Source organism: Dermochelys coriacea, chromosome 1 (assembly GCF_009764565.3).
Source record: "Dermochelys coriacea isolate rDerCor1 chromosome 1, rDerCor1.pri.v4, whole genome shotgun sequence".
NCBI classification, from domain to species: Eukaryota; Metazoa; Chordata; order Testudines; family Dermochelyidae; genus Dermochelys; species Dermochelys coriacea.
Window position 1 is genome coordinate 214,435,060 of NC_050068.2, and position 19,312 is coordinate 214,454,371.

Consider the following 19,312-nt stretch of genomic DNA (forward strand, 5'->3'; position numbering starts at 1 on the left):
CTTCGGTCCACTGAACGGCAATTGGCTGTTTCTTTTTGGTTAGGTCTGTCAGTGGGCCGGCAATTTGGCTGCGTTGCAGTACAAATCGTCTGTAATAACCAGCCAAGCCTAAGAAGGATTGAACCTGTTTCTTTGACTTTGGGACAGGCCACTTTTGGATAGCATCCACTTTGGCCTGTAGGGGGTTGGTAGTTCCGTGACCCACCTGGTGTCCAAGGTAAGTCACTCTGTTTAGGCCTATTTGACACTTCTTAGCCTTAACAGTTAGTCCTGCCTCCCTTATGTGCTCGAGGACTTTTTGTAGATGTTCCAGGTGTTCTGCCCAGGAATCCGAAAATATGGCCACATCGTCAAGATAGGCGACTGCATATTCTCCTAATCCCGCTAGGAAACCATCTACAAGTCTTTGGAAGGTGGTGGGTGCATTCCGCAGCCCGAAAGGGAGTGTACATTAAATTCATACAGCCCGACATGTGTGGTGAAGGCTGACCTTTCCTTGGTGGATTCATCTAGCGGTACCTGCCAGTACCCCTTGGTTAAGTCCAAGGTAGAGATGAACTGGGCCCGTCCCAGTTTCTCTAAGAGTTCATCTGTGCGTGGCATTGGATAGTTGTCTGGGCGAGTTACAGCATTTAGCATAAGGTAGTCCATGCAAAAACGTATCTCCCCATCTGGTTTGGGAACTAGAACCACTGGAGATGCCCATGCACTGCCAGAGGGGCGGATTACATCCATCTGTAACATATCCTGGATCTCCCGTTCTATAGCAGTTTTAGCTTGAGGAGACACCCGGTAAGGTTGGACTTTAATTGGGTGAGCATTACCTATGTCAATGAAGTGGTATGCCCATTCAGTCAGTCCTGGGGTGGCTGAGAATGTTGGTGCATAGCTAGTGCACAGCTCCTGGATCTGCTGTCGCTGCATACGCCCGAGGATCATGGAGAGGTTCATCTCTTCCATGCCACCAGCACTTTTCCCTTTGTAATAGACACCTTCAGGCCACTCAGCGTCATCTCCTCCCTGGGCTGTAAACTGACAAACTTTTAATTCTCTGGAATAAAAGGGCTTTAGAGAATTAATTTGGTATACCTTAGGCTTTCGGTTGGAGGTGGGGAATGCTATGAGGTAATTAACAGCTCCCAGGCGCTCCTGGACCGTGAATGGCCCTTCCCACAACGCTTCCATTTTATGGGCCTGGAGCGCCTTTAAGACCATAACCTGGTCTCCTACTTTGAAGGAACGCTCTCTGGCATGTTTATCATACCAGGCTTTTTGCTCTTTTTGAGCATCCTGTAGGTTTTCTTTAGCAAGTGCTAGAGAGGTTCGGAGGGTGTTTTGTAGGTTGGTTACAAAGTCTAGAATGTTAGTTCCTGGAGAAGGTGTAAACCCCTCCCATTGCTGCTTCACCAACTGTAATGGCCCCTTAACTTCATGGCCATATAGAAGTTCAAATGGTGAAAACCCTAAACTGGGATGTGGTACAGCTCTGTAGGCAAAGAGCAACTGCAACACTAGGTCCCAATCACTGGAGTGCTCATTTATGAATTTACCAAAGTTCCATTAAACTTCTTGGCCATGCCATTTGTTTGATGGTGATAAGGAGTGGCAACCAAATGATTTACCCCATGAACTTCCCAAAGGTTTTCCATAGTTCCTGCCAGGAAATTAGTTCCTGCATCTGTGAGGATGTCGGAGGGCCAACCTACCCTGGCAAAAATGTCTGCTAGTATCTGGCACACACTTTTAGCCCTGGAGTTGCTTAGAGCTACTGCTTCCGGCCATTGGGTGGCAAAATCCATGAAAGTCAGTATGTACTGCTTTCCTCTGGGTGTTTTTTTCGGAAAAGGATCCAGAATATCCACAGCTACTCGCTGAGATGGAACTTCAGTGATGGGGAGTGGCTGGAGAGGGGCCATGATCTGGTCTTGGGGTTTTCCCACTTTTTGGCATACCTCACAAGACTGGAGATAGGTAGAAACATCCTTGCCCATTCGCTTCCATTGGAATGACCTCCACAACCGGTCTTTGGTCCTGTTCACCCCAGCATAGCCACTAGGATGATCTTGGGCTAAGCTTGACCTGGTACTTAGTTGGAACTACCAACTGTCTCTGAGGATGCCAGTCTTCCTGGTGTCCACCAGAAAGAGTTTCCTTGTATAAGAGTCTCTTCTTACCACAAACCTGGATTGATTAGAAGAGCTGAGAGGTGGTGGGTTGCTCCGTGCTGCCTTCCAAGCTCTCTGGAGGCTTTCATCTACTTCCTGTTCAGTCTGGAACTGTTCCCTTGATGCTGGAGACATCAGTTCCTCATTGGATTGTGGACCTATGCTTGGTCCCTCTGGAAGCGATGTAGGGGATGGGGCTGTTTCCGTTGACTGTGAACCACTCTTCGCTGGTGCACTATGTTGGGGTTCAGACTCCGGCTGAGCCGCTTGTGTAGGGTTATCAGCTGCTGCTGCTTCAGGTTCGGTGGGGCCCTCTGGGGTTGGGGTTGCAAGTACTGGATTCAGTGCTGGCAATGGGTCTGGTGCTGGTTGTTCCACCAGTTCCGGTTCTGGGACTGGCTCTGTCTGAGTCTCTGGGACTGGATCCACTACTGCTGTTGCAGACATTGGCCTGGGGTCTGGGTCCATCACCTCTGACCGGGTCCTGGTAGAAGTTTCCGGAACAGAGCTGGGCATGACGGCTTGTTTAGCCTGGCTGCGGGTGACCATTCCCACCCTCTTGGCTGACTTCACACGATTGGCCAAGTCTTCCCCCAACAGAATGGGGATGGGATAATCATCATAGACTGCAAAAGTCCACATTCCTGACCAGCCCTTGTACTGGACAGGCAACTTCGCTGTAGGCAAATTGAAAGAGTTGGACTTGAAGGGTTGAATCATCACTTGGATCTCTGAGTTGATTAAATTGGGGTCCACTAAGGAAGCATGGATAGCCGACACCTGTGCTCTGGTGTCCCTCCATGCAGTGACCTTCTTCCCGCCCACACTCACCATTTCTCTCTGCTCCAAGGGTATCTGGGAGGTATCTGGGCCTGAGGACCTCTGGTGTGATTCCGGTGCAATGAACTGTAATCTGTTGGGATTCTTGGGGCAGTTGGCCTTTACATGACCCGGCTCATTACATTTAAAACATTGTCCAGCTGACGGGTCACTGGGGCGAGGTGGGTTGCTGGAGAACGGTGTGGCAGGACGATAAGGTGGCTGGAGGGTTCCTTGGGGGGGGTAGATGGGGCTTTGGGTGGCCCCCGGTAGTAGGGGGTGGTCTGAGGTTGTCCCTTCTGGTATCCGCTCCAACTGCAACCAGTTTTTTTCTTTTCTACCACCTCCACCCATTTGGCTGCAAGCTCCCCCACCTTGATTACAGTTTTGGGCTTCCCATCAAGGATGTATCTTTCTATTTCCTGAGGAACACCCTTTAAGAACTGTTCCATTTGCATTAGGAAGGGCAAATCTGCTGAGAGTTAACACTTGCTCCTGATATCCAGGTATCCCAATGTTTCACAATGTGGTAGGTATGTTGGGTAAATGACACATCTAGTTTCCATCTTAGGGCTCTGAACCACCGACGGGAATGCTCAGGCGTTAGCCTCATTCTGACTCTTGCCTTGGTTTTAAACAGTTCATACTTGTTCATGTGTTCCTTAGACATTTCAGCCACTACCTCAGCTAAGGGTCCACTGAGCTGTGGTCTCAGCTCTACCATGTATTGGTCTGTAGAAATGCTGTACCCAAGGCAGGCCCTTTTGAAGTTTTCTAAGAAGGCCTCGGGATCATCACCTGCCTTGTAGGTGGGGAACTTTCTGGGATGGGAAGTGGTACCTGGAGAAGGATTGCTAAGGTTTGTTGGTATATTCTGCTGAGCCTTTGCCTTCTCCATCTCTAGTGCATGCTGCCTCTCTTTTTCCTTCTCCTCCTCCACATGCTTCTTCTCTTTTTCCTTCTTCTCCAGTTCTTTGTCCTTCGCCTCATTGTTCTCCTATGGGCAGCCTCTCGGTGTTGTTCTGCCTCTTTCGCTGCCTCCATTCTGGCTAACTGCAATTTGTGTAGTGTCTTGGTTTCTGTCCTCTTTACCTCTCTGTTTTTTTTACTAACTTTAAACCTGAGGGTTAGAAATAAAACAAACAAAACTTGGCTTGTAAAATTTTGCTGTGCTGTAATAGGATACCTATATTCTCTGATAGTGATTGTCAGCCTACAGAAAAATAAAAAAAAACAAAACAAAACAAAAAAAAAACATTTAACACCTTTGGCTGCAGGCAAATAGGCAGAAAACCCCTCTAGTTGCTCTTAGGAAAAAAAACTTCAGGTCTGTGAAGACCGGTGAATTTCCCTGAAGGAGGTTAACTATCCTGCCTTTAGGTAGAGGAAATTCCAGCTCACAAAAGACAATTCCCTTTTGTCTCTGCTTTGGCCCCAAAGCAGAGAGAAAGACTCCAACTACTTCCAGTTGGAAACCTGCTTTCCAGCAGCCCAAAGGAAAAAAAACCCTTTAAAAATCTGTTTCTGGTTCAAAAAATCTCAAATTGATTTCAAAATGATTTCAAGTTAATCCCACCACTCTGCCATCATGTCAAGGTTCCTTCCTCACTCTGAACTCTAGGGTACAAATGTGGGGACCTGCATGAAAACCTCCTAAGCTTACATTTACCAGTTTAGGTTAAAACTTCCCCAAGTTACAAACTATTTTACCCTTTGCCCTTGGACTTCCACTGCCACCACCAAACGTTTAACTGGTTACTGGGAAAGAGTTGTTTGGAAACGTCTTTCCCCCAAAAATCCTCACCAAAACCTTACACCCCCCTGCCTGGGGAAGGTTTGATAAAAATCCTTACCAATTTGCATGGGTGACCACAGACCCAAACCCTTGGATCTTAAGAACAATGAAAAAACATTCAATTTCTTACAAGAAGAATTTTAATATAAGAAAAGGTAAAAAGAATCACCTCTGTAAAATCAGGATGGTAAATAACTTACAGGGTAATGAGATTCAAAACAGAGAATCCCTCTAGGCAAAACCTTAAGTTACAAAAAGACACAAAGACAGCAATATTCATTCTATTCAGCACAGCTTATTTTTTCAGCCATTTAAAGAAATCATAATCTAACGCATATCTAGCTAGATTACTTACTAAGTTCTAAGACTCCATTCCTGTTCTGTCCCCGAGAAAAGCATCACGCCAACAGATATAGACCCTTTGTTTCTCCCCCCGTCCAGCTTTGAAAGTATCTCGTCTCCTCATTGGTCATTGTGGTCAGGTGCCAGCGAGGTTATCCTAGCTTCTTAACCCTTTACAGGTGTAAGGGTTTTTCCTCTGGCCAGGAGGGATTTTAAAGGTGTTTACCCTTCTCTTGATATTTATGACAGGGGGTATTTTCCTTTCCATTCAACAGCTAAAAGTGGAACAGTAACATCAAGAGACTTGAAAAAGATTTATATTTTAGCAGTAAGGAATAAATCAAAAAGTTCCTCCACTATGGGGACTTCTTTATTTTGAGGAAGGGCAGATCATTTGTTGGAAAATCCTGGATCCTATCACTCACAATTATAATGGGCCTGATTCCATCCCACTTTTGTTAGATGGCACCTTACTCCGTGACTTGCTTCAATTCAACCCATGGGACAATCTGCAGAGTAAGAAACTACTCATTGATCATGAGGGTGGCAGACTCAGACCTGTAGTGCTTTATATCATACAGGTGTACTACAAACAATGAGCCACTTCTCTAACAGGAGAAATCCAGCAGAGCTGATTTCTCAGCCTTTCTGAATCAGGCCACTTCTTTAGATGCCTAGCTGTGGCTAAGCATGTTTGCAACCTTTGGACTTAGACTCTGCACAAACCAGAAATAATTAGGGAATACCTTACAAAAGTGCCCCTTACATACCTGTATGTGGACCAAGACCTGGACTCCAGGTACAGAAGGGCAGGCAGGTACTGAATTGAGCAAAAGTCTGATTTTGGGGAATGCTTTGTTGCAGTTCAGGGCAACTGCATCTTTATCCCCTTTCTCCGGTCCAGCAAGGGCACCAACTCTAAGGTTTCCAGCCATCTAGCTATCACATTCCTAAGGTGGAGACCCACTTCTCTCTCTCAATCCTGACGGGGATATTTCCAGGCTGAACAGTTCCCTGCTCCATTGTGTTATTCCCAGTCTGCCTAAACACACCTTGCTTGCTTTTCTCTTCTGATACTGATAACAGTGCAATTGTCACAGTTATAAGGTACCACAACCAGCACTTCCTATGAAAACATATTTTATTCTTAAGGTAAAAGCACTACAAAGAAAAACCTCTTAAAAACAATAAAAGAACCTATACTCCTGCTAAGCAGCTTACCAGAGATTACCTGAACCCCAAGATGGGCTCTAGCAGGAGCAGTCCTTCAGAACCCTACCCAAGGGGCTTCCTTGTAGTTTCAAGGTCATTATAGCTTCATCTTACCACCTGCACCCAGTCTTTTGGGGCCTCAGCAGGCCAAGTCCTTCCAATGCTTCCCTAAGGCTTGGGCTCTCCATGGATCAGGGATCCTGTCTTTTTGCTGGATCAGGAAGAGGCCCTGAGCCTGTTGAAAACCAGGCTCTTTTTCCATAAATCTTTTCTTTGTCTGATGATCTGTAGAGAATCTGGTTTGAACTAGTATGTGGCTACAAAGGGCTCATGACCTGTGGAATTATATTAGCACCCACGTGCTCCTGGTGGACTTACATACAATTCCACAAAAGCATGTACACAACAACATTTTTAATACAATATACCCAAAAGTTGTTAAACCTAATTCAATACAATTTAAACTTTACTGGATTAAGTTATCTTAATGCCATAAGGTGTCTCCAGTATAGTGCCAGTCTGTCACACCCTTGCACAACCTACACAGGGAGGGAAGGGGTTCAGTGAGCTTGGGAACAAGCCCGAAATGTACTTGAATAAGGTGAGTGTATCACTTTTATCTCCTATTAGCTGAAAGTCTGCAGATATTAGAGCAGCTACTCCAAATATTCCAGGGTTCTGATTACGTAAGCTTTGATCTTGTGGTTACTGTACTGTACTGTGTGGTAGTGTAAATCAAGGGCATAATCTTGATTTCATTCAACAGATTTATCTCTTCTAAAGATTTTATGGGAATGGGGAAAGAATCCCAGTAAAGCTGTGCACTAATTATGAAATGTGCGAATTAGTGAGGGGAGACCATGCAATAACCATATGCTTGTGATTAATGCATTTTAGTGTCTGAGCTCCCAGAGTAGATTGAACTAACTTAAAAGACTTATTAAAGTTTTTCCTTTTTTTGAAAGGGTAAAAAAAAGACACCACCACATGGCTGGGTTAAAGTTGTTTGGGTGCATTAAGTGTGCAATATGTTTGCATTACCCTAAAGCATTGATCTGTTCTCTGAATCTCAACTCCATCTGAATGTAGTATTTTTCTGGGATTTTTTTGTCCCCCTTTTTTCTTTTCAGCTGTTTGTTTGTTTGTTTAAATTAAAAAATTCAAAGAAGCTTTTAATATATGATGTTTCTAATGATCTGAATATCTGATGTATCAAATCTATTTTTTTGTAATTTAACATTTAGGGGCCAGATCCACTATTTAGTAAGAGTGCCTGGACTCCATGTGAGTGTCTGATTTTAACTGCTCTGGCTTAATTATAGCTTTTAAATGGTCCCACTGACATTCTGAAGTTACCATGTTGAGGTGGGTGTCTGCATGTGTGAGAAGCTGAGCTGCTGCTGTGGTTTCACTGGAGCAGTTTTATTTCATTGTGAAAGCCAACTTAACAGTCACTTGCATAACAGTAAATCTCATCTAATAGAAAAAAGTTGTAAGCACCCACTAACAATGCTCTAATTCAGTACAATTGCACCTATTCAATACCAGTTACAAATAAACATTTCCTGTTTGATGTTCTTTGACAAGTCTGTATTTCCTGACTAAAGCAATACTTAAGGTTAATTAGTTTACTTAGTGGAAAGTGAACACATTTTTTTGTTTTTGTTTTCTTCCCCCCATTAATTACACAATAAGCAGGGGAAATTCAAACAGTGACAGCAGGGGACAGGAGACAAGATTTACATTCTGGCAATGAAGAATTGATCAAAAATGTCCTACACTTTGATTTCATCTTCATTTTGGGTGAGGTCAGATCGTTTAGTTGGAAAACCCTGGATGCTGTCAATTATAATCACAATGGGTCTGATTCTGTTACACTTCTTGTTAGGAATAACTCACTCCATGACATGTCTCAATTCAATCAACGGGACAAACTGCAGATGAAAAGACTGTGCTTTCATCATGGAGCTCATAGTGCGGGTTTAGTCATGGTTCACTAACACAGTGCTGACCGTGGTTTGTTCTTCTCCGTACAATTCCAGAAACTTCTGGTTGTTGAGTGTTACTTATGCATCTGCCTAGCAACGATGACCCAGACACAACTCTCTCCTATCCACTCCCCAATAGATCTTTTAAAGAGATATCTCCCGATTAGGCATGTGGGTTACAATAGCACAGCATGCTAATTCAGCACACCTCAATGTTACTCATAAAGAAAGACTACAGGTACGGTTCATTGACAAAGGCACTCGGCCAGGTTTATTGTCCTCATGGCACAGTACTAGTGCCCTGGGTCCGTGGTTACAGGTACACCAACACACGAGTTCTCCATTGCAAGGAACGGCTTAGTCAGCAGCATGAATCTCCGCTGTCCCCTAGGCCACACAAAGAGTTACAGTGAAGTACCCTGCCATTTACAGACTACAACTTAGGTACCTCCTTATGTGTTTCATGACATCTGCTTGTTACTTCCTTTTGTATCTTGCTCCAGGTGTCTTGGGCTAAACATCCCTAGTCATCACTTCAGTTAAACCATATTATTTTGTGTTAGGTCAGGATGTACCTGGGCTAATCTTTTGGAGTGTGTTCACACACATACCCAATGTCTGTTGTTTTGGCAACACTAGCAATATCTTTGTCAAGGTCATGTAAAATTGTAAGCACCTGCTTTAATACATGCCCTGACTTTGGTTCATGGCATGACCTAATTTTGCTGATATAGTTCAGGTCTCAGATCTTACCGCAGACCTAGTGCTCCAGGCACGCTCCTTCTCTTTACTACAGTAGTGAAGACAAAGTCCACCTTGTCTCTGCACTGAAGAGGGATGAAGAGCATGTAATTGCTTTTACAAACCATGTCATCAACAATATGACAATCCCATTGTGACATACCAGGCTACAAACTAGACGAATAAGCAGCTGTGTCACCCTTCTTCTGCAATCTTGGGTGCCTTGCAATGCCTTGCTGAAGGAGTTCCATTTGAGCCTCTCACAAGCAGCCTTCCAGCATGCAAGCCACATCCTGAGTGTCTGTGTGTAACTACAGCCTGCCAACCACGCTTGGGTTACATTCTGGCTCTCACCAGCCTTGGTTATACTGCAGGGTGACCCCCAACACACCCTCTGTCTTAAATTTACCACCAGAAATGTATGTCCTGTTCTGCCCAGCCCAATCATGAACAATATAAGTTACATTAAGTCAGTTATTTCTTTAATAGAAATAATATACTGTGATACAGCATGGCCAGAGGGCAGCAGGAGAGTGTTAGAAGGGAGCCTTATTCCCTGTAAAGGGAAGAAAGTTTGCTATAGATTAATTAAAGCACCTGAAGCCAATTAAAGCACCTGAAGCCAGTCACCTGATTAACCCCCCCCCACTTCAATCAGACAAGGGAAGGAGTTGAAGCAGAGTGGATTAGTGTTGGAGCAGAGAGCAGTTTGGAGGGAAGCAGAGGAGAGTTTGGAGAAGTGCTGCAGTGGGCTAAGAAGTCCAAGACCAAGACCCTAGGTAAAGGGACACTTGGTTTGTGAAGAGGGGGTGGGTGGAAAGCCCCACAAGCTGAAGGGTAGGAGAGGGAAGTAGCCCAGGGGAAGGAACTGCTAACTCAAGTTGTTTACTGCTATCCCTAGGGCCCCTGGGCTGGGCCCAGGTCCCTCCCTCTCCACTCCCCTCCTCTAGGACACTAGTGGGGCAGTTAATACCCCAGTTCAGGAGTGAGAAATGGTGTCCTGAACCCTCCCCCAGAAGAGAAAGCATGAGACCCATCAAAGTAGTGCCAGCAATTTGCCACAATACACACAACTTGTCATCCCGAATTGAGTTTCTAAGACACTTCAATTTAAACACACTGGATTAGATAAAACAATTAAATGAATTTATTAACTATAAAGAGAGATTTTAAGTGAGTACAAGGAATGAACCATAAAAGGTCAGAAAGTGTTACAAGAAAAAATAAAGATAAACCATTATTGGTACCTAACTTAGCAAAATATGTCAAATTCAAACAAAGTTTTCTCACCACATGCTTTCAGCAGTCTTACATACCACACTTCTGTGGTCAGGACCCCTCCCTCAGTCCAACAGTGGGCAGAGAGAGAGGGGCACCTTGAGGTGTTTGTTCCTCCTTTTTATAGTTGCAGTCCCCCTCTTGAAAACATTTCCTGCTGGGTAGTAGAATACAAAGAGTCTATGTTGAAGGATGTTCCCTGTTGCTTTTTTCTCACCTGTTTGAGCTTCCTTTGCTTTCCTCTGTTCTTCATGATTCTGTTTACTGCTTAAATGCAATTTAAGCAGAGCACACATTCCTTTGTCTGAGACAGACTTGTTTGCCAACCTCAGTTTGGAACATTTTTAATTAATATTAATTAATGGTATTAATAACACCATAAAGTGGAATCTTTTAACTTCACATGCAGGGCTGCCACACACATGTTATCAGGATGATACAGATCAGCAAATTATGAGTTTTCAAATGATACTTTACAGGGCATACTTTTGTATAGAGATCTTTACAGTAGTGTGTAGGATATGAATACAGGTTGTTGTGGGGTCACTTGCCACACTGACGCCTCCTGCTGGCCATTTTGGGAATTGGCTCTGGTTAGTGGGTGTGCCCTCTGGTGGTGCTGGCTTTCCCATCCTTGTTTCCGCCTTCAGACCCATTGTAGTTCCAGTCTCACTGCCTCTGCTTCGTGGCACAGCCCTCCAGCCGTGTCACAATCTGGGTTCCCCCCTTCCCGGGGACTCCTTCCGCAACCATCTAGCTGCTCCTTGCAGTGGCTTGGCAGTCCATAGCCTGTCTGCTTCTTCAGTGGTGAGTGTGGGTGCATGTGTGGGGGGGGGGAGACCCAGGCCCACCCACTACTCTGCTACTCAACAGCTTCCTGCTGGCCCTCCTTTCTTTCTCCACCAGTCTGTCTCAACTCCCTGGGCCACTTCCATGCAGCCCCAGCACCTTCGGCTTCTGCCTCTGGTTCCTTCACAGGGGTACATTCTGTCACAAACATTTGACCTTGAGTCACATCCAGAGTTGTTTATCAACATTGGAAGATGGAAGGGATGAGTAAGGAAAGTTACCTCTTAAGATCAGAAAGTTTAGGAATAAATTCAGAACTGCCAAAAGCCAAGCAGTGTTGGACCTTGCGAAGAGAATTAAAACCAATAGTAAAATGTTCCATCGCCATATAAATAAAAAGAAAACAAGAAGAAGTGGGATCGCTAAGCACCGAGGATTGGGTGGAGATCGAAGATAGTCTAGGCGTGGCCCAACACCTAAATAAATATTTTGCCTTCCTTTTTAATAAGGCTAATGGAGAGCTTAGGGATAGTGGCAGCGTGGCTAATGGGAATGAGGATATGGAAGTAGAAATTACCACATCCAGGTGGAAGTCAAACTCACACAGCATAATGGGACTAAGTAGGGGGACCTGGATAAACTCCATCCAAGAATATTAAAGGAACTAGCACATGAAATTGCAAGCCCAGTAGCAAAGATTTTTAATGAATCTGTGAACTCAGGGCTTGTACCCTATGACTGGAGAACTGCTAATATAGTTCCTATTTTTCAGAAAGGGAAAAAAGTGGTATGCGAAACTATAGGCTTGTTAGTTTGACCTCAATTGTATGCAAGTTCTTGGAACAAATTTTGAAAGAGAAAGTAATTAAAGACATAGAGGTTAATGGTGATTGAGATAAAATACAACATTGTTTTATAAAAGGTAGATCTTTCCAGATCAACCTGATCTTCTTTGATATAACTGATTTTTAGACAAAGGAAATGCAGTAGATCTAATCTACCAGAATTTCAATAAGGCATTTGATACAGTTCCACATGGGAAATGATTAGTTAAATTGGACAAGATGGGGATTAATATGAGAATTGAAAGGTGGATAGGGAACTGGTTAAATGGGAGACTACAATGGATCATGCTGAAAGTTGAATGGTCAGACTGGAGGGAGGTTACCAGTAGAGGTCCTCTGGGATTGGTCTTGGGACCAATCTTAATTAACATTTTTATTAGTGACCTTTTCACAAAAAGTGTTAGTGTGCAAATAAAATTTGTGGATGACACAAAGTAAGGAGGTATTTCCAGTACAGAAGAGGATTGGAATATCATACAAGAAGATCTGGATGACTTTGTAAACTGAAGTAAAAGAAATGCGGCAAAATTCAATAGTGCAAAGTGCAAGCTCATGCATTTAGGGACTAACAACAAGAATTTTTGCTAGAAGCCAGGGACTTATCAGCTGGAAGTGACAGTGGAGGAGAAAATCCTGTGTGTATTGGTGGGTCACAGGATGGCTATGAGCCACCCAATGAGAATTGGCCATGAAAAACGCTAATGAAGTCCTAAAATGCATCAAGTGAAGTATTTCCTCTTAAAACAGGGAAATGATAGTACCATTGTATGTGGTACTGGTGAGACCTCATCTGGAATGCTGTGTGCAATTCTGCTCACCCATGTTTAAGAAAGATGAGTTTGAACTGGATCAGCTACACAGAAGGGCTAATAGGATGATGCAAGGAATGGAAAATGTACCTTATGAGAGGAGACTCAAAGAGTTTGGCTTTGGGGAGATGTGATTGCTCTCCATAAATACATCAGAAGGATAAATATCAGAGAGGGAGAGGAATTATCTAAGTTCAGTGCCAATGTGGACACAAGCACAAATGGATATAAACTGTCCATCAACAAGTTTAGGCTTTAAATTAGGCAAAGGTTTCTACCCATCAGAGGAGTGAAGTTCTGGAACAGCCTTCCAAGGGCAGCAGTGGGGGCAAAAAGCCTAACTGGCTTCAGGACTGATCTTGATAATTTTATGGAGGGGATGGTATGATGACACTGCCTACAATAGCGGCAAAGAGTCCTGTGGTGCCTTATAGACTAACCGACATATTGGAACATAAGCTTTCATGGGTGAATGCCCACTTCATGGCAAGTAGTCAATCTACAGCGGCTAGAAGTATATATCTCCAATGACCAGTGATGTGACACTAGATGGGGAGGGCTCTGAATTACTTCAAAGAATACTTTCCCAGGTGTATGGCTGGCGCAGGGTCTGACTGCTCTCCATATTTGGGGTTGAGAAGGAATTTCCCCCCTGGGTCAGATTGGCAGAGACAGTGGGGGTTTTCTTCCTTTACACCATGGGACATGGTTTAAACTTGCAGGTTTAAACTAGTGTATATGGTGGATTCTCTATAACTTGAAGTCTTTAAACCATGATTTGAGGACTTCAGTAACTCAGTCAGAGGTTAGGGGGTCTATTACAGGAGTGGATGGGTGAGGTTCTGTGGCTTCGATGTGCAGGAGATCAGACTAGATTATCACGATAGCTCCTTCAGTCCTTAAAGTCTAAGAGAAATGCTACATATTAAGTGTATGCAACAGGTTGCCTTTCCTCTTAGAATAAGTTTTCCTGTATAATTATAATGTAGGACTATCAGAGAGTCAGCCTCTTCATTTCCTTGCGGGGTAAAATTACGCATTTTCACCTTTGATCAGCAGGCTTGTTCTAAGGGTTCATATTGTTTTCTACAACAGTTGCCAATACTCTCTTAGCCAATCGTTTAGGGCAGTGGTGGACAACCTGCAGCCTGAGGGCCTCATTCAGCCCATTGGGGTGATCTGCTGGCAGGCCACAGGACAGTTTGTTTACATTGACTGTCTGCAGGCACAGCCGCCCGCAGCTCCTTGTTACAAGTAATAAGTTTCTAGTGCAGTTTTCTTTTAGGCAAAACTTTAAAAAGCAAGCTAACATTATTTTTTTTTAAAAGGCTGGTGTATTTCTATAAAAGACTTGTGTTATGTACAGAGTTTGTCTTTTTATGCAGTTGCTTAAAGAGATTCATTTTTTAAACAGGTCAGTGGTCAAAAGCTATGCCTCTTGGGACATTATGGCTGGTTCAGGAAAATGAAATTCTATGACGTGTCTAAAGAATAGCTTCTGATTGGCTTAGCCAAGAGTCATGACTTCATAGATTCATAGATACGAAGGTCAGAAGGGACCATTCTGATCATCTAGTCCGACCTCCTGCACAGCGCAGGCCACAGAATCTCACCCACCCACTCCTATGAAAAACCTCACCCATGTCTGAGCTATTGAAGTCCTTAAATCATGGTTCAAAGACTTCAAGGAGCAGAGAAGCCTCCCTCAAGTCAACCATGCCCCATGCTACAGAGGAAGGCGAAAAAGGGCCTCTCCAATCTGTCCTGGAGGAAAATTCCTTCCCGACCCCAAATATGGCAATCAGCTAAACCCTGAGCATATGGGCAAGATTCACCAGCCAGATACCCAGGAAAGAATTTTCTATAGTAACTCAGATCCCATCCATCTAATATCCCATCTCAGGGGATTTGGCCTATTTACCCTGAATATTTAAAGATCAATTACTTACCAAAATCCCATTATACCATCTCCTCCATAAACTTATCGAGTAGAATCTTAAAACCAGATAGATCTTTTGCCCCCACTGCTTCCCTTGGAAGGTTATTCCAAAACTTCACTCCTCTGATGGTTAAAAACCTTCGTCTAATGACTTGTGCAAGGCTGACTATCCTGGAAGTACTGGCATTTTACTAGTGGCAGCTGCAGGAGTAAGGTGCTTTTCTCTTTTCTCTGCTTGGTCAATGACACATGATTTTTTCTTTTCCTATTGTTTTAAAACTTTCTCTGCAGCCTTTCTCACTTTATTTTCTCTCCCTGTTTGTAACAGGCTGAAAGTCTTTAGCTTTTCTTGGCTGTTCTACAGCCTCTCTCATTTTGTGTCTTGTTTAATCACCACCCCTTCCCCCAGTTTTCTCTAAAAAACATATGTTGTATTACTAATATTAATGCCTTTATTTTAAAAAAACAATTATAGCTCTCTAAAAATGTTTGTCATGTAGAATTTATTTTGAAATAACCTAAATGCATAAAAATTCTTTTTTTTTTTTTTTTTTTAAAAAGGATGTTCTGTTACTAACATTTAATGCCTTTATTTCAAAAGACATACATTGTTTTTCTAAAAAGGTATGTCATTCAGATTTTATTCAAAAATAAACTAAATGCATAAAATATTTTTTTCTAAAGGCCAATTAACATATTTATGTCTTCACTTGTCATTCCTCTTCTTACTAAACTTTTTTGAAAAGGGCTTAACTGTGTAAAAACCTATTTTATTCTGAAAAAAAATCTTTTCTTCTAACATTAAAACTTTTTAAATGGCTCTCAACGTGAAGAAAACACAGAAAAGCAGTCCTAATGCTCCCCTTAAAAAAAAATTAAAAATCAAAATGGCTGCCACATCAATAATGTACATGTCCAAAAATGATACCAGAGAGTGGTACATAAAGCAAAAAGGGGGTGTAGAAACATGTTATAATTTATAGGGGGATGTCATCTGAAACAGTTATGTGTGAGTCGTAATGGGCCAGCCAATCCATAAGGAAGGGTCAAACTAGTTGGTATATAGGCTGCTAATAAAAGCAGTCACTCCAGTCTGCTTAACGGTACTACCTTGTTGGGGATGCTCCCTGTTATCTGGCAGTTCTGACTACTCCTGCTCCAGCTTGCTGCTGCCTCTGCTTCAGTCCATGCCTATTCCTGTTATGGCTCCTGGCCAGCCTGTGCCCTAAAACCGCGAGGTAGATACTTAACTTCTTCAAAAACAGTAACATTAATAGGTTAAAGAGAATCAACGAGCAAATCAAACCATATGATACCATAGTACCACACAAAGACACACTATTGCTGATGTCTCATGTGTGGCAAAATGAGTTTCAGGGCAAGATTTGAAAACATAAAACAAAACACACTTTCCCAAGTAGCAGCCGTGTTAGTCTGTATCCGCAAAAAGAAAAGGAGGACTTGTGGCACCTTAGAGACTAACACATTTATTAGAGGATAAGCATGAGCATATGCATCCGATGAAGTGAGCTGTAGCTCACGAAAGCTTATGCTCAAATAAATTTGTTAGTCTCTAAGGTGCCACAAGTCCTCCTTTTCTTTTTTCCCAAGTAGATCTTTCTTCACATTATTTAGGAAGGCAAATGTTTATATACAACATTTTCAAACAGGACTGGGAGCCAAGAATTGTAGCCATGTCCAGTCTCTTTGAATGGTTCTGCGCCTTTTCATCAGAGGGGAATGCTGAGGCAGAATGGCTTGTGGACCAACACAGTTGTGTCTCCAAACAGGGGTTGCCAGAGCCATTAACAGCTGTTTTCCCAGAACTTCTGCAGACCTAGAATTGTCCTCCTGGTTGGCCAGGTGTGTATGTTCAGACGCAGAGCTCCTGCTGTACGAGCATCTGCGTGGCCAATGAAGAAGCAGCAGGAGGAGGCAGTGGCGGATGAGGGGCCCAGGAGCAGGTAGGCACTGGACTCTGTCAAAAACTAGTCCAATTTGCCAGTCCATTAAGGTAATGTTCTCATTCTTGATGCCATCTCTCATGCTCTAGGAACTGCTCAGAATTCTCTCCTCTTGCTGCAGAGAGTGCTGTTAAACTGCTCCTGATTTTTCTGCTGCACACCCGCAACAAGTCCCCATGGCCCTTCTATGCCTTTCTCTGCCCTCTCTCGGGTTCTGGTCCTGCCCTCTGGCTGGGAAGGTTTCAGTTTCAGAAGCTTATGTATCTGCAAAATCAATGAGCATGAAAACATTATATGTTTGGCCTTGGGAAAAACTTGAGCCCACCCCCAATAACATAACTGCTGTAGAAGGCCAGAATGTTGATACTTTTAAACACTCAGGAAATTTAACTCTCTCTACACTGGGTGCCTTGGTTCTCAGAAAGCTGCTACACCCCATAAGGAAAGACCAGCGGCATAGAAGATCAGACTAGAAAATCATAATAGTCCCTTCTGACCTTAAAGTCTGTGAGTCTATAATGGTGATAGAAAAATTAGTAGTGGTTTTAGTAATTTAAAAAGCTCATCATGTCTCAAGAGATTGGAGAATAGTGTGGAGATTCCTTCCAAGGAATATGTTACCAGTTTCAATTTTCTTCTTTTAGACTGGACACCCATTGGAGGATGGGATTTCAAGTACCTCAGTGGAAAAAGGAAGTGGCTTTTCAGTCTTCATTCTGTGCCAGGGAAATGTTTCTGAGAATGGGAACCCCACTACATGTCACTGAATGGAGGGATCTGGTTTTGCAGACCCAGGAATCTAAAAGACCAGCTGTCCATGCTGTATGAAAAATTTGCTGGAATATGCTTCCAGGATTGGGAGAAGAATGGAATGGAAATCAATACAACTCTGAGCTAGAATAAAGAGATTTCATGCAAAAGGAGATAGGCATCATGAACCCAGTCCCTGCCTGCCCCTGAAAGACCTGCCTTTGTGCCCGTCTATTAGCTGCGAAATGGACAGGAAAGGGGAGACATATGGCAACTTCAATATCTTTCCTGGGATGCATGCACATTGTTTCAAATAATTTCTTCAGATAACTTTAATGGAATGCTGCATTGTTCTCTCTTTCCACACAAAACCGGAGCTGCTACCCACCCGCTTCTCCTGATCCATTCACCCTTGGCAGCCTCCTTCTCTGCCAGGAGACAAAGGTTAAAGCAGGGAGAGTCACCACAACCTCTTTAACTCTCCTGGGATCCAGGAGAACATTACAAACATTTTCTTCTAACAAATTCTAAGGAATGCTGCCCTGTTTTCTCTTCCCCTCTGAGACCAGTGCTGCCCTTTCCCTTACCCTGCTTTGCATGGCCCCAGCAGCCTGCCTCTCAGCTAGAAGAGAAAGCATGAAGCTGTTACAAATGCTCTAATTTCCATAACTTCCCTGGGACACAGCAAAGCAGTACAGACATTTCCCTCAGACAACTTTAAAGGTTTGATGAGCTGTGTTTTCTTCCCCCTCAGCGGGATGACACCCACCCCCAGGAAGAAGCTCTGGGATGCTCACTGCCCCAGAATGCTCACTGTCTTATAGGCAACCGAGTAAAGGGCAGATACAAGACTACACTGATATTTTGAAACCCCACTTAGGACCTAATGTAAACTCAATTTAATACATTTAAAACAGACTTTTTGTCAGATTTGGGTGGCAGAGTGTTGGTACCTCCAAACCCCATGTCATAAATATAAAGGGAAGGGTAAACACCTTTAAAATCCCTCCTGGACAGAGGAAAAACCCTTGCACCTGTAAAGAGTTAAGAAGCTAGGATAACCTCGCTGACACCTGACCACAATGACCAATGAGGAGACAAGATGCTTTCAAAGCTGGAGGGAGGGAGAAACAAAGGGTCTGTCTGTGTGATGCTTTTGCCGGGGACAGAAAGGAATGGAATCTTAGAACTTAGTAAGTAATCTAGCTAGATATGCGTTAGATTATGATTTCTTTAAATGGCTGAAAAAATAAGCTGCGCTGAATAGAATGAATATTCCTGTCTTTGTGTCTTTTTTGTAATTTAAGCTTTTGCCTAGAGGGATTCTCTATGTTTTGAATCTAATTACCCTGTAAGGTATTTACCATCCTGATTTTACAGAGGTGATTCTTTTTACCTTTTCTTATATTAAAATTCTTCTTGTAAGAATTTGAATGCTTTTTTCATTGTTCTTAAGATCCAAGGTTTTGGGTCTGTGGTCACCTATGCAAATTAGTGAGGATTTTTATCAAGCCTTCCGCAGGCAGAGGGGTGCAAGGTTTTGGTGAGGATTTTAGGGGGAAAGATGTTTCCAAACAATGCTTTCCCAGTAAACCCAATCAAACATTTGGTGGTGGCAGTGGAAGTCCAAGGGCAAAGGGTAAAATAGTTTGTACCTGGGGGGAGTTTTAACCTAAGCTGGTAAAAGTAAGCTTAGGAGGTTTTCATGCAGGTCCCCACATCTGTACCCTAGAGTTCAGAGTGGGGAAGGAACCTTGACACCCCATGTGCTCTGGACCCCAAATAGCTAATCCAGTTATAAAGGTGTTAAAATGCATCTGCATTAGTGGTGTTTCAAATGGAGTTAGCTGACAATTTTTTTAAAAACATCTTTTTT